Source organism: Pyrus communis, chromosome 7 (assembly GCF_041283825.1).
Source record: "Pyrus communis isolate YQ-2024b chromosome 7, ASM4128382v1, whole genome shotgun sequence".
Lineage (NCBI taxonomy): Eukaryota > Viridiplantae > Streptophyta > Magnoliopsida > Rosales > Rosaceae > Pyrus > Pyrus communis.
Genome location: NC_142571.1, coordinates 1,530,811 through 1,542,414, shown reverse-complemented (window position 1 = coordinate 1,542,414; position 11,604 = coordinate 1,530,811). Strand labels below are relative to the sequence as shown.

The 11,604-nt window shown below is 37.5% G+C and overlaps 1 long non-coding RNA gene across 1 annotated transcript; it reads left to right on the top strand.

The window, feature by feature from the left end:
• Positions 1 to 4,573: 4,573 nt before the first annotated feature.
• LOC148695432 (uncharacterized) lies at positions 4,574 to 5,548 on the top strand. The gene is made up of 2 exons (XR_015964908.1): positions 4,574 to 4,765; positions 4,956 to 5,548. It is a non-coding gene; the product is annotated as an uncharacterized LOC148695432 (long non-coding RNA).
• The last annotated feature ends 6,056 nt before the right edge of the window (positions 5,549 to 11,604 follow it).

Below are 11,604 nucleotides of genomic sequence, written 5' to 3'. Positions count from 1 at the left end.
AAGAAATTATTAGTAAACCCTTTAGAAGAATTGTGCTTTTGGGAATTTCAATTAATTTATTTGGCTTTTGATGTTCGATTCACTTGTTTAAAATGCGTTTGTTATGTTACATATGCATGACATAATCGAAGGCATAGGTTATGACTTGATACAATAGAGTCAAAACATCTCTTTATCTAAAAGAAATGGTGCTCAGTGAAACGATCCAGATTCCACACTAGGTTACGGGTTGGGGAGATAGCGCTGCTCTGTGAAGGAGAAAAAATAACGTCAAATAGAAATGAACATGGTTTTACAGCATGATCACTATATCTTTTTTTTTTTTTCTTTATCTCTCATCTGTAGTAGAATCCGTAAATTTGAAGATTTGAGGTTTTAACGATTTTATGTGACAATTTGATTGGGTGCAAAAAAATTTAATTAATTTAATATTACATTGTTCTAAAATAATTTTGTAAACATTTTGACAATAAAAACTTCAAATTCTAACACCAAATTTATTTCTTTACAAAAACATAACTAGAATGGCTCCATTATTGGATTATGTCATGCCTATATCATGACTCCATTATTAGATTATGTCATGCTTATATCATGATCAGTTATTTCTTATCTAAATAAGATTTCAAACTCTTTATAACCATTAGATTAGATTTCCTTATCTCAATATCATCCATTGAATTGTTATCCATCTTCTATCTCTGAGTATAAAGTTGAGGTGATCTATTGAGGTCTCTATCCGCCTTTTTTTCATACTAAATCGCACCCCCACTCTTAGCTCCATCTTCTTGGAGGCACAACTTCTCCTCCACACAAATCCATGAATCACACCCTCACTTTCAGCTCCATCTTCTTGGAGGCACGACTTCTCCTCCACACAAATCCATGAATCACACCCTCACTTTCAGCTCGATAAGTCATTCATCTATCTCATTCGCCGCGAGACCGTCTTCGAATTCGAATAGTGTAATCTTCCACCACATACACTTCGTTCCTAAGAGGCTGCAACTCCCTATGGTATGCTGGTTTTGATATTTGGGGTTGGGGTTTGTGATCTAGGAACCTATTTTACTGTTAGTTCTCAACTTATTTTAACTCTCAAGTTTAGGGTTTACATATAGGTAGTATTGTTAAATTTCAGGTAGATGGACCGAGGGCCTACTCTAACAACACTGATATTGTCCCTACTTGGCCACCTTCTCAATCCGTTAGGTGTGGGGTTTTATTGCAAAAGGCCTTGGTGTTAGTTAGAGTGGAGTAATTCTATTTAAAGGGCTTGTTAAGCCTTTTGGCCGATGTGGGACAAAGGAATTCTAATACTCCCTCGCACATGAAACCCCATTTTTATGGGTCACACGTGAAGTTTCACACATCAGTAACCACATGGAGCCAAGTTGGGGCTCACCCGTTCGCGCTGGGCTAGTGGCACGTGGCATCTTTTGCTCTATGTGGAGCCATGTCGAGGCTCACCCATTCGCGTGGGGCCAAAGGGGACTCACCTGTTCACGTGGCAGTACGAGCTCGTCCCTTAGCTCTGATACCATGTTAAATTTTAGGTAGATGGGCCGAGAGCCCACTTTAACAACTTCGATATTGTCCCCACTTAGTCACCTGCTCAATACGTCAGGTGTGAGGTTTTATTGCGAAAGACTTTGGTGTTAGTTAGAGTGGGGTAATTCTATTTAAAGGGCTTGTTCTCAAGCCTTCTGGTCGATGTGGGACAGAGGAATTCTAACAAGTATGATAGGATTTTTAGAACCTAAAGAAAGAGTATAAGGTTGTTGTAGTATCGATGCTCATGCAACGTCGTTCTCCACAAGGACTATTTCAATAATTTATGTAGAAACAATTCCAATTAACTACTTAAAATTAAAATTTGAGAAAAGAGACTTTGGAATTGGGTAATATTAAAAACGAATTTTAATTAAAAATAAATAGTAAATTTGCCCAAACTAATACGATAAAAGAAAATAGTTTTAAATACCAATTCATAAAAGCACTAGGGATCCACCATCACCTAGCAATCCTATGAATTTTAATTACTTATGGGTTCCAGCATCACCTAGCAATCCTATGAATTTTAATTATTTATTCATGCTAAGGCTCAGGGCTTTACCCTAACAAAACGAATTAGTTATGCATATTCATAATTAAAATCATAGAAAATATTATTATCAAGAAAAGGATTGAAAACACCTTAAAGTAAAAATCTGAAATCTTCAAAAACCCTATCAATTATTCTCTGTCTCCTAAATCGCATAAAAGAAACGTAGCACCTAAACTAAACCCGGCCAAAGCCTTATATCCCTAACATCCATCGCACAATCCCTAAAAACAAGGTCTTTTATTCCAACTAGGAAACTAAATAATAATAAAATATCTTAAAAAAAAAAAATAAAGTCCTAATTAAGTTAGGAGAATTTGCAAAGAAATTGTCCATCCATGTTTTAGTCTCAAATATCCTCCAAATCCGACCCATGATTACTTGTTTTGAAGATCAGAACGTTCTAAACACATCTCCAGAAAGCCACGAACCCATCAGATATCATCTTGGGCTCCAAAAATGCAATTCAAGCTCAAAACGTCACTTTTCCAGCACCGCGCATTACTCCTTTATTTTATTGCCAGAAAATAGCCGCTTTATGGAAAAATATGATATTTGGACACAATCAAGCTAAGTGACTCACGAACGCCTCCAACTAGAATTACTCCAAAATTCATTCATTTGATCACGTTTTGCTCCAGAGGAAATCGAAAGTCCTATATTGAAAATACAATTCAAAGTATCAAAATTCTTCCAAAATAATAACCAAAATATACTAAGAATAAGGTTAAATATAGAATATAAAATCTACTCATCAAAATACCCCCAAATTTAGCTTTTTGCTTGTCCTCAAGCAAAACAAATCTAGACAACAAAAATAAAAGCTAATGGACTAAAAACTTGAATAAAACCTAGCTAAAACAAAATTTTCACTTTCAAGTTGCAATCTATAGAAAATATTAAAAATCAGAACATCTTTTCAAAGTTCCAACCAATCCCACCACAGAGTCTAAAGCCATTTAGAATCAATTAGAAAAGAATTCACAAACTTCCTTCGGTGTAAAGTGAACCATCATACTTAAGGAGACTCGACCGAAACTCTTACCTCTCATCCCTTTCATTTAATTCTTCACACACTTATATAATCAATTTTTTCTCTCTATTTTTTTCTTCATAATAATTTTTTTTTTTTTTTAGTAACAATAGTGGTCATGCAACGTCGGTTCCCTTAAGCTTTCGATCCAACCCATGTAGCAAACTTTAGGTCAATGACTCCCAAACCACTAGGGCTTTACGGCATTAGATGTAGAGCACCCCTAAGGACTTATTAACTCGAGCTGAAAATGTTATGAAACCAACTAACCACCATGCCCTATGCCAAAACTCTACCGTTTATGTCACATCCCGGCTCGGGGCGGATCACTTCCCGGGCCCGCTCCACCACCGTAGCACGATATTGTCCGCTTTGGGCCCCGACTACGCCCTCACGGTTTTGTTTCTGGGAACTCACACGAGAACTTCCCGATGAGTCACCCATCCTGGGAATGCTCTCGCGCGCTACTCGCTTAACTTCGGAGTTCCCATGGAACCCGAAGCCAGTGAGCTCCCAAAAGGCCTCGTGCTAGGTAGGGATGAGAATATACATATAAGGATCACTCCCCTGGACGATGTGGGATGTCACAGTTTAACGCAAGAATCACTGTTAATTAGGCAGGACTGGCCCAATTACTAAGCAAAGCCTCGAGTGGGACAATTATTACTTCATTTATAACAACTAGCTTTACTTTATTTAGAACAAAAATTAAAATACACTTAGACAAAATGTAAATGTTCCAAACTCACTCCCCACAAACCATCTTGGTGTGATGTGCAAATTTTAAAATATAATTCATGAATGAGTGTCTAAGCAATGATAAATAAAAAAGACTTTACTGTGAGATTAATCTTCACTATATCCATTTGTTATACCGTTTAAAATAAACTATGGATATTAACTTAAAAACGAAAATTTTTAACTGACACAAAAATTAAAATACCCAAAACTTCTACTTTCCCACCCCAAACTTAAATCACACATTGTCCTCAAGGTGTGAAAAATAAAAGAAAAATAAAAAAAAATAAAAAGACTATTCCCTAGAACAACAAATTTTTGAAAAAAAAAAAAACAGCGAGCAAAAGCAAACAAAATAAACTAGGAAAGGAAAAATAAAAACAGAAAAAATAAAATAAAATAACAAAACAAAATAAAAGGAATTGGACACAGAAATTTGACAAGCGCTGGGATCGAACTCATGACGTGGTATGCTTGGGGGAAACGCGCTGCCCAACACGTACAAGCCCAATACATGTGTCAAACTCTAGCAACGGCTGCAATATAAAGATGTAGCAGCTTGATTTGTTATTTGAAACAAAAAACCCTAGCAGCGTTTAATCCAACATTGGATTTGCCCTCGAGCCCAGAGCCCTCTTCTGTCCATTCCCATCTCCTTTTCAGAATAATAATAACGTTGTTTTTAAGAAACCAAAGCCACTCTCTTTCTCTAGAAAAATCAGAAGGGCTCTCATTTCTCCAATCTCAACCCTCGCAGCCCTCTCTCATTTCTCTCAGCCTCTCACCCGACGCCCATTCTTCCAAACCTTCCATCTCACAGCCGCTTCTTCATACGTGTTTCTCTAACTCATCCATGGAGGAACAAGCGTGCAAAGCTAAGATGCATGAAGGTAAATCACTCCTCCATGTGTGTTAATTTGTTTTTTTCTCGTTTCCGATTTATGGTTGTGAAATGTAGCAAGATCTAACACATGCATGTGTTTAAATCTGTGTGAGGACCCTCCAATCTTGCAAAACCGAGACAAACAATAAGATAAAACATTTAGTTTGTTTTTTTCTCGTTTTCGCATGTTAATGAAGATGATGCAGAAGTGCCTGAAACGTCATTCCCTGAACAAGCGTCGGGTTCGACTCGTTATTCAATTAGGCATGAAGGGAAGAAGGCTTTTAAAAAAAAAAAAAGTGCTTCCAAAAATGATTATTCAAAGTACATTGAAGAACTTGCTCGCTAAGATGAATTGACTTTGGCGTTGGAAATGGCGAAATTTGAGGCGGATAAGGTTAGAGAGGAAGCAAAAGCTGCAGTTATTGAGAGAGAATTTCAAGCTAATGAGAGAGAAAGAGAGCTACTCAAGCAAGAAAGGGAACAGGTTAGAGAAGAAAAAATGGCTCAACGAGATCGTGAGATTATCAAACGCCTTTAGAAGGGAAGTCTTCAAATTCTAAATATTTTTAGAAATCGGAGAAAGCGGACGTGATGCGAAGAAGGCGTGCAAGAGAAACGAGAGCAAGACAAGATGATCCTAGCACCACAAGAGAAGATCATCCTAGCATCACAAATTGGTTAAGTGATGATGAATAGAGTAGTTTTTGTAATCGGAACTCATAATTTTCCAATCAATTTGGGTTGTAATTTATTATTTATTGAATATAGTACTTTATGTTGTTTCTAATTTATTGAATTTAGTACTTTATTTAAAGTAAGTAAATTTATTGAATTTGGTAAGTTATTTATACTAAGAGAATATTTATTTAAATGACAAAAACATACCAAATAAAATTACATAAACATACCAAATAATAAAAAACTCACTAAAGCTGAACTAAAAAAAACATACCAACTAAAATTAAATAAACACACCAAATAAAAACAAACACAATAAATGAACTTAATTATCTTCAGCTTGTTTCAATGTCCACTGGTGATTTATCAAGTCATTTTGCTGGGCATTGTGCATACGTGGCCTTTGAAGTGCAGTATATCGTTGAATGACCAATTCATTGTAACGTCTATCCCTTTCTAATGGCTCATGTTGCACGGGTTCTTTGGTGGCGTCATGAGCGTAATATATACATGTTCTTGAATTGTTCATCGTGTTTGGCTCATATTCATCAATGATATCATAATCATACTTATCTTCCACAATCATGTTGTGAAGAATGATGCATGTTATTATGATGGATCGAAATGACTCTATATCAAACAATCTGGCAGCACCTCTGACAATCACCCAACGAGCTTGGAGGATACCAAAACAATGCTCTGCAACCTTCCTACACCCCTCTTGACAGCTTGCAAAGTGTTTTTCCTTTGCACTTCACGGACGTGGTACTGTTTTGACAAATGTTGACCACCTTGGGAAAATGTTGTTTGCTAAGTAGCATGGACCGTCGTACATACGTCTGTTGACGCAGTACGTGACTTTTGGTGCATTTCCTTGCAGGACATAGTTGAACATTGGGGATTGGGTAATAACGTTGAGGCCATTTTGAGCTTCCGGAACCCCGAAAAAGGAGTGCCAAATTCATCTATCAAAAGATGTCACCGCCTTCAAAATGATATTTTTTGCTCCTTTTCTGTCCCCATAAGCACCTTGCCATGCACTTGAATAGTTTTTCCACGTCCAGTGCATACAATCAATGCTTCCAATCATCCCAGGAAAACCTCGCATCTCAGCCTTCTTCAGAAACCTTTGCAAGTCCATGTCAGTAGGTTTCCGGAGGTACTCTGCTGTGTAGATAGATTCAATTGCTTCACAAAACCCCATCAGGGACTCAAAAATGGTTGATTTCCTCATCCTCGTTATCTTATCCACTTGGTCTGCAGATACTCCATATGCAAGCATCTGCAAGGTAATAGTAATTTTTTGCTTATGAATGAGACCCATAGCACCAAAAGCATCATTCTGTTGCACAAAGTAAGAATCATGGTTGCAAACAGCAATCATAATTTTATTGAACAAATGTCGTTCCATTCTAAAAGGACGTCTTAAGTACGTATCAGGGAATGCACTATTATCGATAAAATAATTGTCTAAGAGTTCTGTACCTCGTCGTTGCCTGCTTCTATCAAGGTTTCCGGAACGGCTGGGCCTGCAGATCTGAACCACAACTTGGATGACTTGACGGGAATGTGAGACTCTGCCCATTCTTGCTTCATCATCTCTCCTTCTACGCTCCTCATCATCTTCCTTCTCATTTTTTGCCGCTTGGAGATTGAACATTACTTTTGATTGGTTAAACAATTCTTCCTCTTGCTGATCGAATTCCTACATCATCCTTGAGAAAGAAGAAGACGTTATAAAAAAAAAAGCAGAAACTATGAATAATGATAGAGATCTTGAGAAAATTGGTGTGAGATTTGTGAGGATTGATGGTGGATTATATGGAGGATTCAGAAAGGATTAGGTTGTAGATAATGCCACGTGGCATGCCGTCATTTGTTAAAAATTTGATGGAAATCTATCCTCAAAGATTGTAAATAGATTATGACACGTGGCGCGACGTGATTGGTTAGTAATCTTATCAAAAATCTATCACCAATAATTGTATTTTCGGATAATGACACGTGGCGCAACGAGTACGATTAAAAATCTTATCGGAAATCCATCACCAATAATTGTCTTTTCGGATTTTATGATAAGTGGCGCAACGAGAACGATTAAAAATCTTATCCAAAATTACAAATAAAATTGTTTTGTATTATTTAAAAAAAAAAAAAATACTAATATTTTATTGTTTATTATCATGGCTATTGAAGTACAACGGTGGAGATGCAAAAGACGATTACTGTTCATTAATGACAGTTACTATTCACTGGATTGATTGCATAGTATATTGCCTAGCGGGAGATTTCACACACTGGAACTACTCTTAGCATTGTTTGGTTTTCTCTTGAATGCTTATTTTATGATATTATATATATATATATATATATATATTTTTTTTTTTAATATCGTATATCGTGTCTTCGCTTTTTAAAATTTGATGTATACCAATGTCGTATCGTAGTGTGCAACATAGCCTAGAACCAATCTTTTCTCTCTGTTGTGTCTTTGTGTTATGCTTAGCTTTTCACCCCTCTTTGGCGCACCCTATTTATAAGTGTAGGGTGCGGTTGACACTCATAGTATGATTAAGTCTTCTAATCTATTTGGGATTAGAAAGCACACTTGCATTCTTATTCCGTTTTTGCTTTCAGGATTCATAATCTGATTGTACAAGAAAAATCTTTTTAGGACAAGAATGTGTGCACCTTAGCTTTCCTAATACGTTCTTAAAATAAAATAGGACTCTTTAACAAAAGACGAACCAAGTCATATGCATGAATTGGTGTGTTAGCTTGACAAAAATGTTTTTCTAAATTAATTACCCTCTGTGTTGGAAATATGTTCATGTATATTTCATTTGTCCTTAGTTGTGTAGTGTGCCTTGATACGATTTTGCACTTAAACCATAAACAAACAAGTGACTTTCGCCACCTCGATTTTCCAGGCCTCAAGTCAAACAAAGATGTGGAGAATTTTGACTCTTGCGGAACCACTGGAATAGTAGTGATTTTCTACGGATTTGTGGTTCCCCTAGAATCAAATCCAAAGCTATAGCTACGCATTTGTGATTTTCTATGGATTTTCTATGGATTTGTAGTGAGGATCTTTCTGACTAGACTTATCGGGCCGTTCAAATTTTATTTAATTGTTATAATTATTATAATTTTTAAAAAGATTATCTGTTTGTAACTGTTAGATAAAATTTAAACAGTCCGATAAGCTGGTTAGGAGGATCCTAATGAATCCTGATGGAGCGTTTGTTACTAAGCATCCATAAAGTGTTCGTAAAAGAGAAAAATAAAATAAAATATGCACTTCCACAGAGGGGAGGCTACAGGGGAGCTTGACTGTCAGGGCTATCAGGAAGAAGAACCATCCAAGTGATAAATAATGCAACTAGCTAGTACGATCTCGTGAACCCTCACCTAAGGCTCGTAAGTCGTAACCTACTCAAGGATCCTAGCTTCCGGACCACACCTGGAGCCCCCGAGACCCGGCCTCAAGAATCCTACGTTGGGACGCTGCCATCTGGCGTCCGCCTTGAGAAAGCCATTGGCGAATCTCGTCAGTCGTAACGGTGACAAATTTCCTTTTTCTTTTTTTAATATTAAAAAAAAATTAAAAACTTAAAAAATAGCACTTCTCCTTAGCTACCTAATAACACATAGTATACCATTCGTGTTTCGGCAACAAAAAAGATTTTGAGAAATACAAGGGAGACTCTTTCAAAAGTCAAAATCTATATGGACTTTCTGTCATCTCATGTACGAAGAGTCCTACTTTGAAGAAGTCTTATTGGCATTTCTCAAAGATTTTTCCTTATAAACATCCATACATTAATATCATTTTAATACTATATTTTTCTTCTTTCTTTGTTTTTTTTTTTTTTTTTTTGATGAACAATATTACATTCTGCTTTCGATGCTACGAGAGCTGGTTCGGTATGAGATACCAAATCGAAACTAGTATCTCAAATCCCAAACCGAAATTTTTAGGAATGAAAATTTGAAGATCAATTACAAACCAAATTTTCGGTAATCCCAAATTTCGGGAATCCCGAAATATTTTCAAGATTTCAGAACAAATCGGGAATCCCAAATTAAAATATGAAATTATGAATTGTTCTGACTTCAAGCTAAAAAAACCTTATCACCAGATAAAACCAAACAATGCACAAATAGATATAATCACAGAATAATCGATGTATCCAACCAGGATGACAAATACAGAACCAAATGAAGATTGATGAGTAACATGATCGCTTCAATTTTTTCACAAACATCTATATTCAAGGAGCACCGACGTGCTAAATAACATGATCACACCAGTACATTGTCAAGGAATCAATCAAAATCTAATCTGCAGGTAAAACCATAAAAATTGAGATAAATTGTATAAGTAAAACATCGTAAAACAAAACGAAATTTAAGGAATGAATTGAATTACACCATCTGGTGAGCTAGTTCCACTTGCAGAACTATTCTAGTTACGAAATTGAACATAAATACGAAGAGTGTTGCAAGGATTTAAGCACAGAGGTCTTCCATTCTAATACCATTCGAACCCTAAATTAATATATATATTTTTATTTCAGTTCAGTTCGGGATTACCGAACGAATGAAAATGTGAGACCGATTCCTATACTAAAATTTCAGGATTGATTCGGGATTGGGTTTAAAGAATTTGCAGCCTCCATCTTCAGAGAAGGCGATGATCCCTTGAAAGCCAGATTCTCCATCTTCAGAGAGGTCCCTTATTATTGCCGCAACAGGTCCTTCAAATTCCACCCATTTCCTCATCCTAAACTCTAATTTCCAAACGGTTATTCATTAATTTAAAATTTTTAATTTTGCATGCACGAGGGCGATGCGTATTTCTACAAGGTCTTCAAGGTGTACACGCAACTATGAAAATTTCAGCAAGAAACTCCTCCCCTGTTTTCTCATTCATCTCTCAGCTCTGTCTCTCTCACTCCTGAGGTACATGCCGTTGGATTTCGTTTGTTGTCTGAAATTTTTAATTGCCTTTCTGTTTTGATGAAATCCTGATGGAAATGAGTGCTCACAAGGCACTGGAGTGCCCCTGCAAAGCCTGAAAGCACTTTGACAGCTTAATTTTCTCAATGTCAATATCTCCATTTGTGCCACAAAACATAGCCCGACGCCTTCTTTGCTTGCTGATAGAATTTGTTGTACAGCTGTTTGGGCCTAAAATATTATTGCTAGGCCGAGCAGCAGGATGCGCTCGGCCCAAGGTGGTGACAAATAATATGGGCCGAATAATAAGGCCCGGGCCAGCTGGCAGGGTCAGCCAAATCCTAAAAAGTCCAGATAAATAGAAAGGTCGAGGAAGTCCTGGTACAACTAGGATTCTCGACCAGCAAGGAATGAAGTCCCGAAAAGAAGGAAAATTCAGAATCCCAGTGGGAGTAGGTTTGTTCGAGGAAGAGGCGAAGTGGGACAAGGACTCCCAATCCAAATCGGAGTCGGATTCAAGGAATGGGGCACTATAAATACAAGAAATCATGCAAACGGAAAGGACCTTCAACTCAGCATACAATTGCCCTGCGCAAAACCTCTCAATCACCTTGAGATTTTTCCTTTTCTTTTTCCTGCCGACACACCTTCAGTTTGGATAAACAGCACTGTGGAAGCAACCGGCGAGCACCTTCAGTTTGGATAAACAGCACTGCTGCCGCAGAATCAGCCGACCAAGAAGCATCTTCAGTTTGGATAAACAGCACTGCGTCGAGGCCGACCGATTATCTATCCAAGTCTCGGTCGAAGAAGGTTTTCGAACCTTTGTTGGCAGAGGTCACCTTACTAAGCTTTCTCGGCATAGTTAGGTGTTACGAATTACATTGCTCGGCGTACTGGTTGCCGAGTGGTTTTATGATTGGATACTCACAGGTGAGTTTCAGGGTTCGGCATTCCGACGGCCGAACTACGTTTACCATCAAGACATATATCACGTTCGAGTACCTGTGCCCATACACCTTGGTCTCGATTCGACGTGCTTATACTCTCACGAATATAATCACAGTGACCGAATCGGGCTCGGACGATTTGTGAACTCCGCAGAAGTAGCAGCCTTGTCTTCAGGCTGTAGAACCCAGAGACCGAGAGTGTTCCTTCCTCGGTCGTAATCGCAAGTTAAAAGAAGTCAGCAACGCGCTCAAA